General features: G+C 40.5%; 1 long non-coding RNA gene across 3 annotated transcripts in view; it reads left to right on the top strand.

The window, feature by feature from the left end:
• Positions 1-2,248: 2,248 nt before the first annotated feature.
• LOC123522396 overlaps positions 2,249-11,670 on the top strand; it is a 17,241-nt gene continuing 7,819 nt past the window's right edge. The window contains exons 1-5 of one of the 3 annotated variants that reach the window (XR_006680661.1): positions 2,249-2,305; positions 2,510-2,630; positions 3,145-3,202; positions 3,466-3,641; positions 7,743-7,813. This is a non-coding gene — a long non-coding RNA (uncharacterized LOC123522396). Of the gene's footprint in view, positions 2,306-2,359; positions 2,423-2,509; positions 2,631-3,144; positions 3,642-7,742; positions 7,814-11,670 lie in introns of those variants that run through there. The other 2 variants (XR_006680659.1, XR_006680660.1) reach the window with 2 other exon arrangements.

Raw genomic sequence — 11,670 nt, 5'->3', positions numbered from 1 at the left:
AAGCACTGTAAATGATGTAGGTATTTGGCGGGCTATGACTTGATACCATCTGGCTCGAGAAATGTGTGATTCATTCACACAACCAGGTTTTAAACGTCTTCTGGTGCTTTGGGTTAACATATGTGCTCAGCCGCTATTCCGAAGGACAGTCACTTGAGGCTTTTGAAATGAAATCCTCACACTTTTTCTCACCTTCTCACAGCCAATCAATCTCCCCCGTCCAGGACTATATGTGAGTGTTATTTTAACATGCATTAATATTTTCAGCAGTGATAAATTATGCAAATATATATGAGTCTGTTATCTGTTCATTGTTTCCTTTTCCTATCTTGTTTCCATCAACCTTTTACCCAAGGCTAAGCCAGGAAGCTCACACCTTCAGGATGAGAGGGTTACTCTATTCAGAATATAGCTTCTATCTGTTGGCCCTACTTCTCCAAACTACATTTTTAGAACAAGAAGGTCGACTTGAAAGTCAGCTGGAGCCCTGTAGGTTCCGTAGTGAAATGACTTGGCTGTTAACAGAAAGATGCACAGTTCGATTCCGTCATTGGAAGTTGTGGTTGTGTGGTTCGTAGACACTGCACCTTTGCCAAAGCTCTGAGGCATTCTACTCGGTGCTGTAGAATCCCTATGAGCCAGAATCAACTCACCCACAATGGATGTGGTTTGGCTTTAGTTTTGGAAAGCCAGAATCTTTGGTCAGAGATAGACTGAGCAAAAATTCGATTTCCTTCTAAGCGCAGATCTGGAGCTTTAGGTTCTAGAGTGTGATTACAGGCCTCCTTAGTCTTAAATTCATGGTGACCTTATGAACCAGAGTACAACTCCCTTTAGATTTTTATGGGAGTGGAAAGCCTCATATTTCTCCTTTGGAGTGGCTGGTGGTTTTGAATTGTTGACCTTGCAAGAGCCCACTATGGAATCCATGTGGTGGCAATGGGTGAGTTTTTCTTGAGCATTTCGTATGGAAAGTCAGTTCTGATGCATGGTGATTGCACGTGGGCCAGAGCAGAACTGGGTTCTGAAAGATTTCAGTAGCTGGGTTTTCAGAAGGAGATGGCCCAGTTTTCCTAATATATGCTTCTGGATGAACTTGACCCACCAAGCTTTTGGTCAGTAGGAAAAGCTGAACCACTGGATTTAGCTTAGCCAAACATTTAACCCCAGTTACTCCAGAGAAAGTACAGGCCATGGAAAGCCACCATTTCAATCCTGACAAGGGATAGAACTGAGGAGTTCCTTTCTGAGATCACCTAACTGGGCCCCTCATTCCCATAGTCCCACATATTCTATTGGAAAGAAACAAGGAACAGAGGATGGGGATGAAGGTCTGGAGATTTATGCAACATTAACAAAACACCCAAAGATAACTAAGCATATATTTACACATTGAAAACAACTGGAAAGGAGTGAGGTGATTGGTTTGTACTACATGTAAATAAATATTGATAGATGGAGATAGACTCAATGATAGGCTTGTCCTTACTCCAGGGAAGTGGAAACACATGAGAGCAACTACGTTTTAGAAGGATAAATAAATAAATCTTACCAGTTTTATACAACTCAGGATCAAGGGAGTCAGTATTTGAAAATGAAGATCCCTTATAATTTCTTGAAAACCTGCTGGGAAAGGAAGTTCAGGCTCAGGGGTCCAGCCTATACTTTCTCATTTGATGACCACCATCATGCACTCAATGACGAGGACTGCCAGTGGTAAAGCAAAAGTGATTTTAAACAATAAACATCTAGGAGCAACTGCGAGGAAGGGGCCTTTGGTGGGCTTCCCTCCTTGGTCACAGATACTGGCTCTGTATGCAGACAGTGTCTCCTCTCAGCTAGAAGCCAACCAAGTAGTCTTAAGTAGTCTTAAGAACACAGGGAGGTGGTGGGGTGGGCTTGGGGAGTAATATAGTGAAGGGAAGGGTCTGCAATAGGGTAATACTCAGACCATCCGATCGGCACTGTCTCAGAGAGTTAGGAAAATAAAACGAGGCTTGAGAAAGCCCAGGTGTGGCAGATTGGTTTGAAAGGGTGGCATTACTAGTTAATAAATTGTAATGTTTCACCATGAGATCATCCTGTTCTCTGAGAGGGCGCATAAAGAGATTGAGGGTAAGTCAAAGTACAGGGATGGGTGGGGGTGGGCGGTAAGTCAGAGGATAGGGGGAAGTAGATACACTTAGTTAAATTTTGATTAGTAAGCACTTTGCCTCTAATCCTTGAGTGCGGACAAACAATTCAGTGACTCCACAGAGAGGCCAAGAATGGGAATTTGGAGAGACTGTGGAGCCCTGGTGGCATGGTGGGTTATGCCCTGGGCAGCTGAGTTATACATTAGGCAGCTAACTTCAAGATCAGGAGTTCAAAACTACCAGTCACTCCAAGGGAGAGAGATGCAGTTCCCTACTCCCTTGAACAAGTTAGTCTTGTAAGCCCACAGGAGCCTTCTCTGTCCTGCAGGTCTCTCTGAGTTGGACTTGACTTGATGGTTTGGTTTTTGATTTAGGCGCTGCCCTTGTCAAATGGAGCCACCGAGCGGATGACTACAAGGTGGGCTGTTTGAAACCCCCCATTTGCTCCTCAGGAAAAGAAGAGTCAGTCTGCATTGGAATGGACTTGACAGCTGGGTGAGTGTCCGGCGATGTCATAGGAAACAAGTAGGACGTCATGAGTCTTAGTAGTCACACCATATGGGAGGGGTGATCCCTGCAGGGAACTGTTTTCCTGAAAAAAATGGTGGAGTCTTTTCCATAGCTGTGATCAGTTTCCAGGTTTGGGCAATGTCAACCTTTTCACCGCAGATTAGCCAGAGCGTGGTGTGCCTTTTATTTCCTCATTTCCTTCCACTCTCAAGAACAAAGAATGCTGCCCTCTTCAATTCTTTTATCTGGGAAAAGCACACCCAATGAGGAAAGATGAAACAGTAATAATACAAAAAAGTATCGCTTGCAACAGATAATTATATTTGTACAGTTTTTCTTCTTTTGCTTTCTTCTGAATGGATTACTCAAAAAATGCTCGACATATGGTGGGAGTAGTAAGCATTATGTCAACAGAAGGCGAAGTATTTATGCAGGGGGCTTCCTGCTTTACTTCATGTCACTCACATCAGTCTCATCTGCCTGCCTACTTGTGTTTCAGCCCGGGCCTTGTTCATATTCCCCAGGACTGGGACGAAGCTCACAATCTGATGGATATGGTATAATGGGGATATGATAACCTAATGGAAATAGCATAATAGGAATATGACAATTTGATGGATATATCATCATGGGAATATCACAATCTGATGGATAAGACAACTTGAGTGCTGGGAAATCATGGTCCAAAGCACTGTGAATTGCTCATTGCTAATCACCCACTTATTGGTCACTAGCCGTATGTGCAATTACTTTTAGTCTGGAACATTTCTGCTGTATCTCTTGCCTTTTCTCAAGCATGAAACACCCCCTCCTGTGCCAGCTAATGCTGGTTCCCACTGCAGGGTGCTCAGCGGTCTCTTCGTCATGAAACCACAGATGCGGCGCCATTCCAAATTGAGAACAGAAGATGACACTGTAAATTAATAACAATTCCTAAATTGCGACCTTCAGTTAAAAAGGAAAAATGTATGGAGCAAGAGCCTGAGAAATACAGAGGTACAAATAGGCATCTACTCAACACTCAGTTCATGCTTGCTGGCGTTTGATGATATCATTACCTGTGGTTGTCAAAAAACATCCTCAACGTTACTAGCTCATTACAATTATGACTATGGGCACTGGGTTGTTGGTGTGGGGTGCCATGGGGCCCATTCTAGCTCATAGCTGCCCCGGTGATAGTATAGACATGGCCCATTGGGTTTTCTAAGCTGTAATGTTTATGGGAGCAGATCACAGACCATTACCCTGTGGTGACACTTGATGGGCTTGATCCACCAACTTTTCCATTAGCAATGAAGCACTCACCCGTGACACCACCAGCATTCCATCTATACCCTCACTAAATGTGTAAGATAATCAAAACTATATAAAATATGGAAATATATTATTTATTTTTATGAGTAAAATTCTAGAAAATAACTGAAAGTAAGTGTTGGCTAATATTTATCAAGGATCGCTGGTGTCACAGTGGTTAAAAATTAGGCTGCGAAGGTTGGCAGTTTGGACTGACTAGCCCTCCATGGGTGAAAGATGCGGCCGGCTGTTTAAGCTTACAGCCTGGAGACCACACAGGGGCAGTTCTACTCTGTCTGACAGCGTCGCTGTGAGTTGGAATAGATTCAATGACAATGAGTTTCATGGTTTTTAATTCGCAAAATTCACAATCATGGATATCATATAACAAAATATATACAGGGACAATCCCACTTGCCTGACTGCTTGCATTTGAACTCTAAATAATTGAAAGCACTTATTTTCCCCATGACTTACACTGCTACTTGTTATATCTTGAGCATGTAGTCATGCTGCACACAAAGAGAGTGTGAAGTAGAAGAAACTTACGTTTAATTTCATGATGTGGCATATTTTTGCTGTTAATGTCTGTCTCTGAGGCTGTCTCTAGAGTGTTATGATGAGATATATAAATTTCCATCTAGCATTCTTTTACCCACAGCTCTTCCCCCAAACAAACGCTGCTCACATGGGTTGAAACAAACTCCCGTTGATGGACTGACTCCTGGGACTTCATGAGCATCATCTTTAATAGCTGTGCTCGTACAGTTCTCAATGTCTGGTGTTTCAGGAGCATATCACCAGGCTTTTCTTGTGAGACCCAGACACAGAGGCTCCCAGGAAAGGTCCCCTTTGTCTAGCAGAGAGATCACTCCAAAGCCAGGCCAAGTGAAGCCCAACAAGAAGAGAGGGAGGTCGAGTACCTTGGTCAACATCCGAGGGAATCAAGATAGGAGAGTGGTGGCTTGAATAGTGAACTTTGAAAAATCGATCACAGTTCTTCTCCACTGAACACTGTGACAGCCTGTGTGGAGTTAAAGAACTATTTCAGAAATAACATGAAACCATGCTGACACTTCACACCTGGGAGTGTGACTGACGATGGAGGAAGGAGGTTAGAGAGTACCCTAGAGGGGTCTTTCTTAACTATGGCTGTAAGGATGCCTAATGCACTCCATCCCTCTGCAGCCTGCAGAAAGTTGTTAGAGAGACACTCATAATAATTACATAGGAGATGGAGTTTTGAGGGGTGAAAACTTGAAATCTCATTCTTTTCTTTAGCTGTTCCCTGTCAGGGACACTTACATCGGGTGATGACGTCTAAGTGAATGAGCTTAGCTGCAACCCTAATTAATGGCCAGCCTATTTAATATTTACCCTACAGCTCTGCTGGGAAAACCTGATTAAAAGACTGCCCGAAGGCCACTAGGTTGGTCACTGTTGAGTCAGAAAAAAATGTCTCAGAAGTGCAAGTCTAGCTGGAAATACCTGGAAACTTTTCTCGGTTCTGGTAATTGAAATATGGAAATTGACTTCCATGGGAGAGAGGACTGAGCTGACTACGGGCATTAGAGCAGTTCAACGAGAGGAATAAAGGCTTAGGAATGACAGAAAGTCTCATCAGCTCGAGCTGCCAACCCCTGACCACCTCTGAAGGTGCGTGGACCCGGGTCTGTGTGTGTTTGGCAAGTCCCAGAGGGCTCGCTCCAATGGACCGTATTCCTAGACTAAGTTCAGTCTGAGAGCTTCAGGCCACTGAGGACAATGAAGGAATCTGAGTTTCTGGATGTGACTCTGCCTGGCTTTCGCAGAAACTCTACCTCCTCAGGGTATTGCCTATTGGTAGTTAGCTAACTAACCGGCAAAGAAAAGAAAAATCATTTGAGCACCCTGTGGAGAGCAGGGGACAGAAAAAAACTCTTGAGAAAACTGAGGTTAAAAGATAATAGAACCTTCAGTGCACTTTTTGAAGCCCAGTCATATAAACTGGGGAAAGAGAATTGGACTAAGTAGACCCTAGACCAGTAATCAGCTCTGGAGAACCGAACGACTGGATACATACATTTTGGGTAACATTCCCTCCATTTGTTGAGTTTGCAGAGTATTGAGATTCCAAGGTCCTGGTTGGTTTTGGTTAATTATTTTTTCATTAATTTGTCATTAAGATTTTAGTGGACTCAGTGCTACTGTTTCAGTACTTCTTTGATGATACGTGTTCACTGAAGTGTAGATTGGTACATTTGTAAGACCAATCCAGACCAAACCAAACTCACAGCCATGGAGTCAAAGTTGACTCACAGTGACTCCTTGTGGGTTTCCAAGACTGTAACAGTTTATGGGAGTAGAAAGTCTTCCTCCTGAAGAGCTGCTGGTGGTTTTGAATTGCCGACTATGTGGATTGTACCTCTCAATGACTAAGTTTTTATCCATAAAATATGATTAATAATATCTGCTCTGTTTCACTATTAGAAAAATAATATGACTTGAACAGGGCAATCTTATATTAATAAGTTTTGAAAATATACATAAAAGGTATAAGGGAAGGCTTCAAAAAGTCTGTGGGAAAATTCCATGATCTTTTCATTGGTAAGGTTATATTTTTACAAAACCTGTTATTTACCCTTCTACTTCCTGGACTTGGGGTTCTATCACTTTTAAGTCTAATTCCAGGTAGCACTTCTAAGTTGGATCTGAATACAAAAAAAGAAACGTTCAGATCAGAGAGGGAAGTAGAAAACAGTTAAAAGAGAGTAGATGAAAGGGAAGTTCAGGAGGATTTCCAATGACCTACTCTTCTATGCATGGAAATTGTACGAGGAATAACTATTTAAAAAATCATTTATAAATTTTGCTAGAATAAGTCCTTTGAGAATGATAATAAGAAGCATAAACTGTATCTTATTTTATGAGACAAGTAGCAAAAACACCAAACCAAACTCACTGCCAGAGAGCAATTCTGATTCCTCGTGGCCTTACAGGGCAGGGTAGAGCTGCTCCTCTGAGTTTTGGAGACTCTGGCATCTTTCTCCCATGGAGCTGGTGGATAGTTTTGAACTGCTGACCTTTTGGTTAGCAGCTCAATGCATAACCAATGTGCCACCAGAGGTCCTAGTAAAACAAAGAATATTTGCCAAGTACAGAATGTGTTCTTAAGTTAGAAATGTCTTTTTTATATCATAGCCATTGGAAGTCATTTCACTGTGATAGTGGAGATATGTGTCAACTTGGATGGGCTAAGATTCTTAGTGGTTTAGCCGTCACGCAATGACGAAATTTTAAAATTATGTAATGATGTGATTTGACAGTATGTGATAATACAGTAATGAGATCATGATGTCAAGTTTCATGAAATGACCTGGTCTTTGGAGCTGTGCCATGTCTGTAAGTTAGGAGTGGGTCTATAGTTACTCTTCTTCCAAGATTTAGACATGGGTTTCTTCAAATTCCCTTTATTTATGCCCCTTTTTGTTGCTGGAAAATTTTAGTTATTTTTCGGTACCAAATATCTAAATGTTACAAGCCTTGATCATCAAGTCTATTTCATTTGTCTCAACAAAAGCATTGCTACAATATTTTAATCATCCTTCAAACACGATCCCTCTCCAAACTGAGAAAGAACCACAAGCATACTTTTGGCCATATTGTTTACATACTTTGAGGTTACTTATTTGGGAGGAGTAAGGGTTGTTCTGACATTTACTTAGGAAAGTAACTATATTATTTTCTCACTTGGGTTGCTAAAAAATTACCATCCTTCATTGATTGATTCCAGAAATACTAACTTTTGTTTTCCCATGTGCCTAGCACTGTGGTGGAGCCTAAAGACTGGAAGCAATCTGTGGAGTGGTGCTCCTAGCTCAACAGAGAGACAGGAGGTAAGCAAACATGCAAATAGTTAACCACAGGATCTCATTTCATAAGAGATGAAAGGAAATAAGGCAAAATAAGGTAATCGTGAAGAAGTAGAGGCAGGAGCACTTTCAATATTGGGTTTGTGACAGCCTTTGCGAGGGTCAACTTAATGGCATCAATTTATAAACAATCTAAAAATACCCTTGTCACTGTTTGTAGGTGTCAGTGCATCAGGTCCAACCCATAATGTCCTGAGCACAGCAGAATGAGGCTCTGCTCAGTCCTGTACCAGACTAGTTAGGAGGATTTTTATTTTCTTTATGCTGAGACATAATCCATACTGCAGGCTGTAGTCTTTGATGTTTATCAGAAAATGCCTCAAGGCCTCTTCCTTTGTTAGCAAGCAAAGTTGGTTCAATTGCATATTGCAGGTTGTATCATTTGCATATTTTAGTTGGTTAATGAGACTTCTTCCAATCCTGATGTCATGTTCTTCTTCATTAAGTCTAACTTTCAGCTTATTTGCTTGGCAAAAAGATTGAGTACGTATTATGAAAGGATCCAACATTGACAACAAAACTTCCTTGATTGCAAACAACGCAGTATCACCTTATTTAGTTTAAACAACTACTTGTTGGTCTCTCTCTCTATAAGCCCCACATTGTTCAACAGTTTGTAATTCTTATGTTATCCACAATCAATCAGTTATTATATACACAGTCATAGTTGAATGCTTTTACATAGTCAATCAAACACAAATAAACATCTTTCTGGAATTTTCTGCTTTCTGCCAATATCCATGTAGAACCATCAAGATTATCTCTCATTACATGCCCACTTTCTGAATCTGGTTTGAATTTTTGACTGTTCCTGGTTAACGTACTACTACAACTGAATTATCATCAACAAAATTTTACTTGTGTGTGATTTTGCTCAATAATTTTCACCTTATATTTAATCCCTTTTCCATGAAATAGGCATACCTGAACCCTTTTAATTGATTGGCAGCTAGACATCTTTCAAGTTCCTTGTTATTTTTCTTTTAAAGAAAACCAGTTCATCTGCATCATAAACATTGACATTGTATCATAGAACATAGTATAGTAAAACTGTTTCATTAGTTTAACTAAGAGGGCACATTTAAATAAGTCAAAGCTTAAATTATGCCCTCCTGTACCCTCTGATAAGTTTTGGTATCACACATCTAGGATTCTTTTCCTTTGTGATAAAATAATAGTGCCATATGACGTATCATGTGACAAAGCGTTCTGTATTATCAGATTATCACTGTAATTTTGTTCCGATGAAACCACAAACAAAGTGGGAAAAAGAACCGCCTGATGCATAGTAGAAAAGGGGAAGTATATCATCCCTTAAAATATTTCCATTTTCTATGTTAGATGAGGAAAAATTGTAGTTCTGTTTTGCATACAATATAAATATGCTTTAAAAGAGGAAACTATATTGACACTGACATATTGTGTCTCAAAATCAATGTGCCATTGACCATGTTTCTTAGGGGAAGAGGTGGCATAAACATTTTTGGGGGGGATTTTTACATTATTTACCAATCAAAAGACAACCACCAGATCGCCAACTCTCATGGAGTCAGCTCTGACTTACAGCAATTCCATAGGACATAGTAGAATACAACCTAGGGTTTCCTATGCTGCAGGTCTTTAAGGGAGGGAAACAGCTCATCTTTCTACCCCAAATATCTGGTAGGTTATCTACTCTATGGGGTTAGTAACCCAAAAGGAAGCATCCGACACCACCGAGTCTCCTAAGTCAAAGGTCAAGTACCTATAGAGTTATAGTTTATGGTCTTACAGGAAGCCAATTAAGCCATTCCAAATAATTGTGTGCAATACTGAAACTTGAATCTTTACTCTAGGACCTTTTAAAAAATATTTTGAGCTCCTCTAGCCTTCTTATCTTTAATGATACCATGTATATTATGCATTATGTATAAAAAGTGTCTTATTTTATTATCTTGGTGCCATCTCAAGGGTTTATTTATAATGATATTTTCTATTCTACAAATAATGATTTATTGTGAAATATTTAGGTCACTAAATATTTTTCAGGAACACATTGATAAAATAAGATTGTTTGAATGGGAATTGAAAAGAGTTCCCATGTTTTGAAAATAAAATTTCAATCAAAATTGCAAGGTCACTGATATGATTTTGCCATTCCTTTTCTACAAGAAATGATAAGGGCTATGCCAAGACCTCCTTCTGCTCACCAAATTATAGGAGAAGCAGAAGACAGGATTCTTGTCTCAAGAGAAGTAGGATCTAATCGTTATTGCATAATGATGTTAAAATTATATGAAGACAGAACACATAAAATCTACTGACTCCCAGCGGTAGACTGCACTTGACTAGATGAATGGTTATTCAATCTCATTACCTTAAAGATGTTTATTTGACAGATATGAAAACACTGTTTCGGTTTGTGTTGCACAGCGATGACTTGTGGGGATGAAGGGTTTACTATATGTGTTTCTAGACAAGTTATATGGACTAAGATTCAGAGAACAGAATGGGCAAGGCCCAGGGAGGACTAGCAGAGAGACATGGGTAGTGTTTTGAGAGTAGAGATTTTGACATAGTGAAGGCTCGGGAAGAGAAGACAGGACTGAGAATGGAGATTGTAATCACCATGGAGGATGTTATACATAAGAATCAGAAGCATAATCCCATTCCCTAGAAAACAGGAATCTACAAACTGCTTGCGTGTCACTTCAGAAAGAGTAGACATCTAACGCATGGCTGTTGTTTGGTGAGGAATCATATTTGAACAGAAAGATCATTGCAACAACAGTTGCAGCAGTACATTGACAGGGAGCTGCCAGAAGTCGGGGCCAGATTCAGAAGAGGACGGGGAACAAGGATATAATTCCTGCTGTCAGATGGATATCTCCAAGTGGAAAATACCAGAAAGATGTTCACTTGTGCTTCATTGACTATGCAAGGCCATCATTTACTGGATAACCTTGAGAAGAATGGTAACTCTAGAACACTCTCTTGTGCTCATGTAGAACATGTACATGGACCAAGAGGCAGTAATGTGAACAGAACAGGGGACTACTGCATGGGTTCCAACCAGGGAAGTTGTGTGTCAGGGTTATATTCTTTGACCATATTTGTTCAATCTGCAAATCATCAGAGAACCTGGATTATATAAAGAAGAATTCAGCACTAGGATTGGAGAAGGCTTATTAACAACCTCTGGCAAAAGGGTGACATTGCTGATGAAATCTGGGATTGTAGCACTCACGATGGATTACAACTCAATGGAGGAGAGACCAAAATCTTCACAACTGGACCAACAGATAACATCATGAGACATGGGGAAAAGGTTGAAGTAGTCAAGGATTTTGCCTTACTTGGACACAAAAAATCAATGTGCATGGAAGCAGCAGTCAAGAGATCAAAAGACATATTGCATTAGGTAAATCTGCTGTCCAAGACCTTTTTAGAACATTGAAGAGCAAGGATGTTACTTTGAGGACTAAAGCGTGCCTTCCCCGAACCAGGCTGTATTTCCACTGGATCAGATGCATGTGAAAGTTGGACACTGAATAAGAAAGACTGTAGAAGAATCGATGCCTTTGAATTGTGGTGCTGGAGATGAATATTGAAAGTACCATGGGCTGCTAAAAGGACACATCAATCTGTATTGGAGAAAGTAAGAACAGAGTTCTCCCTAGAAGCAAGGATGGCAAGATTTCATATTAAATAGTTTGGACACGGTGTCAGGAAAACCCATGATGATGTGATTTTTTGTTCTTTGATGCCTGATACCTGAACCCTTCCACATCTCATGATCACACAGGCTGGTGTGTTTCTTACATGTGGGCTTTGTTGCTTCT

This window comes from Echinops telfairi, unplaced genomic scaffold, assembly GCF_000313985.2.
Source record: "Echinops telfairi isolate 266 unplaced genomic scaffold, ASM31398v2 ScPeMD7_7400;HRSCAF=8409, whole genome shotgun sequence".
Lineage (NCBI taxonomy): Eukaryota > Metazoa > Chordata > Mammalia > Afrosoricida > Tenrecidae > Echinops > Echinops telfairi.
Note: the sequence above shows the minus strand (reverse complement) of the source record. Positions and strands in the feature narration are given on the sequence as shown.